Source organism: Lactuca saligna, chromosome 6 (genome assembly GCF_052625555.1).
Source record: "Lactuca saligna cultivar CGN05327 chromosome 6, ASM5262555v1, whole genome shotgun sequence".
NCBI classification, from domain to species: Eukaryota; Viridiplantae; Streptophyta; class Magnoliopsida; order Asterales; family Asteraceae; genus Lactuca; species Lactuca saligna.
Window position 1 is genome coordinate 90,269,876 of NC_136422.1, and position 7,244 is coordinate 90,277,119.

Here is a 7,244-nt window from a genome sequence, read left to right on the forward strand (position 1 = left end):
TTTGAGCCAATGGTGGTTATGGATAGCGCTATTAGGAATTGACAACTCCTCACTCGCCCGAATCGCTGGAGTGCATGATACCATATTCATCTATGGAACGATAAGCATAGATCTCGATAGGGCTTCAGTCATAGGTTTGGTTGAGCACTACTAGAAAAAAGGCCTTTTACGACGCGCAAAACACAACGCTCTTTGATTTATGTTACGCATTAGAGAGCGACATTAAAAAAGTGTCATCTCTTCAAAAATTTTAAGTATTTAGGCCGCGCATTACTGAGTGCCCTTAAATTAGTGTCTCATGTAAAAATATTAAAAACACGGAGGGCACCTATAATAAAAAGGGCGTCCTCTACAAATGTCGCTTTATAATTTTAATAAACGCGCGTTTCTGGGACTCAGGGGGAAACTAAATCCCCCAAAATTTTGAACACCCGCTTCCTCTTCCTCTCTACTCTCTACACCCGCCAAATCGACTTCATTCTCTCCCTTCTTTCTCTCTGCAAACCCCTTCTTCTCCGATCGACTTTCACTTCCTTCTATGTGCAAACCCTAATCAAACATAACACATTTGAAATAGTAATATCTTCTTTCATTTTCTCCCCTGCTACTCTCTGTAAAACCTAGCAGCCGCCACCACTAGAAACATGGAAAATCCCCCAAAATTTTGAAGTACCCCGCTCACTCCTCTTCACCTCTACCCTACTCCATCTACAATGACTCCCCACGTTTACAAACCCTAGTCTAGTTGTGCTTCTAGCCTTGGTCCTATTTCTTCATCCATTCAGCAAATTAGGGGAACACGACTTCTCATTCATCCCTCAACTTCATCTTCTCAATCAAGAAAAAAGGATTCTGGTTTTTTTCGTGCATCTACATCATCTTGGTGGTGATAAACTCTCTAAGGTTCGTTAATAGTAACCCATTCCCGATTTTTTCTCCCAAATATGGTAAAGTTGTTCGTTTAATTGAAGTTTCCTTTCTTCAACAAAAATTGTGTTTAACTACGGCCGACAACTACGATCTCCTATTTCTCCCAGGAATGGGAGGTGTTACTATGCTATGAAAAGGATGCTTCTACCATCTCCTATTTCTTCAACAAAAAAGTTTATGATGGCGGAGTCGACAACTACGGCCGCCACGACTACTACTGTGAGTATGTTTTTTCTGATTTTTCATTATATTGATTAAATTTCAGTTTAAAATTTGTGTTTAACTACTTGATGTTTGTCTTTAAAATGTTGAGAGTGATGAATCTGTTTGGTTTTATTTTTGAACAGAAGAACTTTATTTCTTCATCCCCTGTAGATCATCTCGAAAATCTCTACCCCTCTCTTAATGTTATTTTGTTGAACCTCAGCTTGATGTTTTATTTTATATTTTACAATGAATCGATGCTTAAAGTATGTGATTTTGGCATTTGTTTTCGATGGTTATAAATGTACAATTAAAGTAAATGGGTCAGAAAAAAGAGAGCATATATGCACTCCAAGTGATCGATAAAATGCTTGAAAGAGCAATCTTCTACATATGAAAACAATGTGTACCTGAATTAGATGCCAGATCTTGTTCATGGTAACTGAGTTACCACTAGAAGAATCCAGGCCAAGATTGTGATCATATGCATTCTTAAAAGCAGTAGTTGACTGAAAAATGGAACAAAATACACATTAATAAATAAATCGAGTAACAAAAGTATGATAAGTTGATGGACTTACTTTATATTCTAAACTACGTTTTCTTGGATCATTGAGTTTTCTCACAACCTGGACATATGTTGCAGCCTTTTTATCAACTATTGCCAAAAGCTCCATGTTAGAAGGACCAGATGAAATGTGAGGACTAGAAAATAGAGATAATATTGGCCCTGATCGGTTAGCCCCAATGCTTGAATCAGTTACATTGGTCCTTGCTAAACTGGAGATGCGGCTCAAGCTGTGAAGAAAGTCCCTTTTTTCCTTTTGCCAGTCATCCGGATAGATAGAAAAAAAATAGGTAATTTAGTATTAAACAGGCGGTAAAAGGGTAATTTAGTAGATATCAGAATATAGAATTGAAGTGTAACTTTGACTTTGTGTAGAAACTAACCTCTAACACTGTCATCATGTAGTCACTAAAGTTTCTGAGATTATCTTTCTGGGCTTCCTGAACAGCAGAAACCATTGCCATTTCACGAACCTGAGATTATGAAAATGTAACATAAAGAGCATGAATGTATAACCATGTGAGCCTCCTGCAAATGGGCTAGGTTAGAGTCCTTTTTTCTATTAAAAATGATTGAACATTTAATCTTTTTTATTTTATTTATATATTTTGGTATTTAGGGCCTCCAAATGGGGAAAGCAACTTTGAAGAAGTAGTGGAGTTTGATCCAATTAAGCATCATAATTTCTTCTGTCCTTGGGTTAATGGAAATGTTGTTGCAGCAGGGGTTGAGGTGTTGCTGCAGCTTCTTTCTTACCCTTCTTGAAGTTTGTCTTCAATAGCCGTGCATCCAATTAAAGTAAGATCATTTTCTATTAATTATGCCACCTGTTTTTTTTTTTTTTTTTTTTTTTGGAGTTTCACATGTTTTTAAATATAAATATAAATATTTTTTTGTTTGTAAATTTTGAAGGAGTTTCACATGTTTTTTTTGGGGTTAGTTCAATGCTTTGTTTTATGACCTAATTTAAAAAGCTTAACCGAACCGAAGCTTATCTGATTATTTATTTTGAGGTTTTCTCAGTCTCCATTACACTCCAATAATTTGTATTCTTAGATATAAAGTTCTCGAACTTTTTTGTTATAATATATTGAGAAATTCAACAAATATCTTCCTCATGCTTTCATGGACTTTGACTTCAAGAAGACACCATTTCTTTCATTGCTATTTTTATTGCTTTATGCAACAAAAAAAACATAAAACTTGAAAAATAAATCCAAAAAAATGACCTCTAATCTGTTAATCTTTATCATGCAACAGTGCTTCGGTGGATTTTCTACCTGAACCACAGACATGGGAGGGTTCTGTTGCATGCATTAGCGAAACCACTGCTTCAGCTGCTAGACAATTAGGCTTAACAAGTGTATATCGCCCATCTACCCCTGGTCTTCACGGGTAATATATATATATATATATATATATATATATATATATATATATATATATGTATATATATATATATATATATATATATGTATATATATATATATATGTATATATATTTATTTATTTATATTTATTATTTTATAGTATTAATATAAAATTGGCTATGGAAATTTTACATATACATGAACATAGACAAATTTTGCAATTATTCAAATAACTGTAACCTGATTTTTATTTCAGCACAGGTTGGCGAGCTAGCGGGAATAGCTGTGGGGGCAACTGTCATGCTTAATATTCTTATAGATGGGTACGTATAAATTGAACCTTCTTAATATTCTGATAACTGGGTATGTTGATAGAAGTTTTTTTTTTTTTTTTTTTTTTAAAAAAAGGGGTAACCTCTTTGTTCACATTTTTCCCTTTGTTGAAATGATATAGGCCACTGATAGGAGCATCAATGAACTCAGCAAGAACCTTGGGACCAGCAATAGCTGCAAATAACTACAAAGGCATATGGATCTACCTTACAGCTCCCATCCTTGGCGCACTAGCTGGTGGTGAAACTGCCTGAGGAAGATGATGTATAGCATTTATGTGACCATAATGCCCTGAGGAAGTTTTCTAAGATGTTTTTACCTCTCAAATGTGTATGAATCTGCTGACCGGTTATGATGGTTCCAAGTTATGGTGGTGATATCATAGAGAAGTGGGGATATAGATGATTCTTTCATTGCTGACCTGGTGGTTGGTCTTGCCTCTTGTCAAATCAAAGCAGGCTCTCCTTCTCGTGGAGAGCACTGAGCCAAGTACAATCAGGTAAAAACTGAACAAAACTTAAATTTGTTTACCAATTAATGAAAATCTAGACATTTCTTGAGATAAAAAAATGAATGCAACAGATAGCAATGTGCTTTTTTTGAAAAATATATACCATTTATAACATATTTTATCCAAATAGAAAGGATATGTAGAAGATTTTTAAATTATAATGTCGTAATAAGAAAAGCAAATGGAAAGCAAAATTTTATTCTTTATTAAGTTTAATGCCCGTGTCCAAGAGTGATCATATTTGATTAACAAACTTCTGACGGGAGTGTGAAGGTGGCAGTTGAGCTATAATCACGACCAGGCTCGAGTTGTGGTTGTCGATCGATTTCAGGTGATGTACTTCAGATACTTTTCCTACATATGGACCCAATATTATCCCTCCCCGGACTTAAAATGCTTTCAGTTAAGTTTCTAATTATCTACACATATAATCAGCATAAAGAATCTCTTATATTTTATGTAAGTTTAATTAAAATAAATAGTCCCTTGTTTTTTTTCAGGATACCAGGAGAGATTCTACTTCAATCTAGGTGACACTGGCTTCAAGGTCCGTTTTTTATACAATCATACCCATGTTTCATATTAAATTGGCACTTTGACTTTTCAATGTAAGGGTAAGATAGTCATTTAGTCTTTTGATAATTTATATTTTATTGTGCAGGTGTTCCAAACCAAGTTTGCTAAGATAAGCATGGGTACGAATTTCTCAATCCTTTTACCTAATTGCTCTCCTCCCAACACGTTAAAATTAATGAATGTTTTGATTTTTTTGGCACTAACACTTGGATGATGCTTACTTTGACTTGTTGTTGGAGAGGGTAGTGGAGTGGGCTTGCTGAGTGCTGATTGTGTGTTTGATGGATGAATTGGTCCTGATTTGTGGCTGGATACTAAAGGTGATGAATGCCACAAATTATTCTCATTATTGTTTTTTTTTTATGTTAGTTTTGCGAGAACATATGTATTTAGCTTTCAAGGAGATGACTGCCTCATCTATCGTGGGTCACGCTCCATATTACTGCTTGCAGCAGAAGCAGAAAACGGTGCTGATTTGTTTCTTTCTACTTAGTATTTCTTACTGGTTGTGAACAAGCCTCTCATCTCACATTTGAGTTTATAGGAATCAACAATCACTATGAAACTTCTAGTGTTTAGATTTCTTACTGGTTGTGAACATTTGTTTCTTCCCTTTCTACCCTTCACTTGCAGGTTGATGATTTGTCAAGAATGTTAAGACTATTTTCCAAAAATACCCCATGGATTGGATCCTGTCTCTAGTATGTTTAAAAAGGTTTGTAATTTAGAAGCTTTGGAGGAAACGAGACTCAAGCAAAAGTAAACACATAGAGAGTTGTTGGCACATAGTAAGCTAGATAATGCAATTGTATATAAAAGAGTTCATTTTATTATAACATTTACTCACTATTGGAATAATTATTTGTATTTGACATATTAGTGAAATGAATTATCTTTGTTATTTATGGTATTTTATTTTGTATTATGAGATTTTTAATGTATTATTTAATTTGAAAATTAGTAAATCTATAAATAATCTTTTTTTTAAACATTTAAGATTACGATACGCAAAAATGTGTGTCATCTTCATTTATGACATGGCCTTTCTTGACAGGGGCTTTCTTGATACGCATTGCGTGTCATTAACACGCGCGTCGTAAGGTTATGACACGCGAATGCGTGTCGTCTTCCTTTATGACAGGGTCTTCCTTGATACGCATTGCGCGTCGTAAATGCGCGCCGTAAATGAGCGTCGTAAATGCGCGTCGTCTATAGACGATGCGCAAAAGCGCGTCATCTCTCTTTATGACAGGGCCTTCCTTGACGCGCATTTGCGCGTCGTCTGAGCCTTTTAAGACGCACAATGAGCGTCGTAAAAGGCTGTTTTTCTAGTAGTGGAGACTCATTGTTTGCTCATACACATACAAACTCGTTTCTCGTTATAGCAATAAACTTGTATTCATTAATAGCAATCAACTTGTTTATCATTGAAGCAATGTACTTGTATTTACGAAAAGCCTTATTGTACGCTCGATTTTTATAAACTTGTGATACTCACCAACTATTTTCATAGTTGACGCTCGTTTTACATGCTTTTTCAGGAAGTAATTAGTAAGTGGATGTAAAAATTCATCATCATAGAGCATGCTGCATCATGTTGAAGCTATTATGAAGCTATATTTTGAACAATGTTATTTTGAAAAACTTGTATTTTGTTTCTTTTGAAGCTATGGGTTGTAAACTTTTAAATACTGCTATGGTGATGTATCTTTATCTTTTGCATTGAAACCGTTATCGCTGTCATACCTTGCGTTTCCGCTTTAGTGGGGTGTGACAAACATCAAAGGATTCTACAATCTATTTAGTCTTCTTATTGTACACCCTGTACGTAGTTCGAGCAGCATATCCAACATAGTAACAGTCATTGGCTTTGGCATTGAATTTGGGATTAGATTCCAAGTGGAGAAGGGTGCAAGGGCAGCCAAATACGCAGAAATGACTGACAGATGGCTTGTGTCCAAATAAAATCTCATACGGCGTCTTCATTCTGGCTTTGTTGGTTAGCACACGATTTTGAACATAACACGCGGTGTTAATCGCCTCTGCCCAGAAGAATATAGGAAGCTTGGAATCACAGAGCATCGTCCTTGCGGCATCTTTTAGAGTTCTATTCCGACGTTCGGCAACCCCGTTTTGTTGAGGTGTTCGAACAGAACTGAATTGACGCACAATCCCTTTCTCAGCGCAAAAATGATCAAGAACAGCGTTCTTGAACTCTGTTCCATTATCGGTACGCAGCGCTTTCACTCGATTTTTAGTCTGATTTTCGATTATCACAATGAATCTTTTGACAAGGTTAGCAATTTCAGCTTTGTTAGACAGAAAGAAAACCCAAGTGAAACGAGAGTAATCATCTATCACAACAAGGCAGAAAGAGTTGCGATTAATACTTAGAACATTAACCGGACCAAATAAATCCATATGCAATAACTCGAGCACTTGACTTATGGAGTTTATCTGCTTTGGAAAGTGTGGTTTTCGATGATGTTTTCCCTGAGCTCATGAAACACATTTTTCAAAAGTAATGAAATCTTTGATGGGTAGCCCGCGGACCAATTCGTTCTTCGCAAAACGATTCAAGTTCTTTGCATTCACATGACCGAGACGACGATGCCACAATATCGTATTTTGTTCAGAAGCTTTGGAGAAGTGACAAGTGACATCGTCAGGGAAATTGCTATTCATGTCTATAATGTAGGCATTTCCATCCCACTTATATCTTACAAGAATCCAATCTTCAGGGATAATAATG

General features: G+C 35.7%; 1 long non-coding RNA gene across 1 annotated transcript; it reads left to right on the plus strand.

Moving 5' to 3' along the window:
* The first annotated feature begins 4,236 nt into the window (after nt 1-4,236).
* Nucleotides 4,237-4,812, plus strand: LOC144999797 (uncharacterized). The gene is made up of 4 exons (XR_013661006.1): nt 4,237-4,318; nt 4,417-4,463; nt 4,578-4,611; nt 4,739-4,812. It is a non-coding gene; the product is annotated as an uncharacterized LOC144999797 (long non-coding RNA).
* Nucleotides 4,813-7,244: the final 2,432 nt, after the last annotated feature.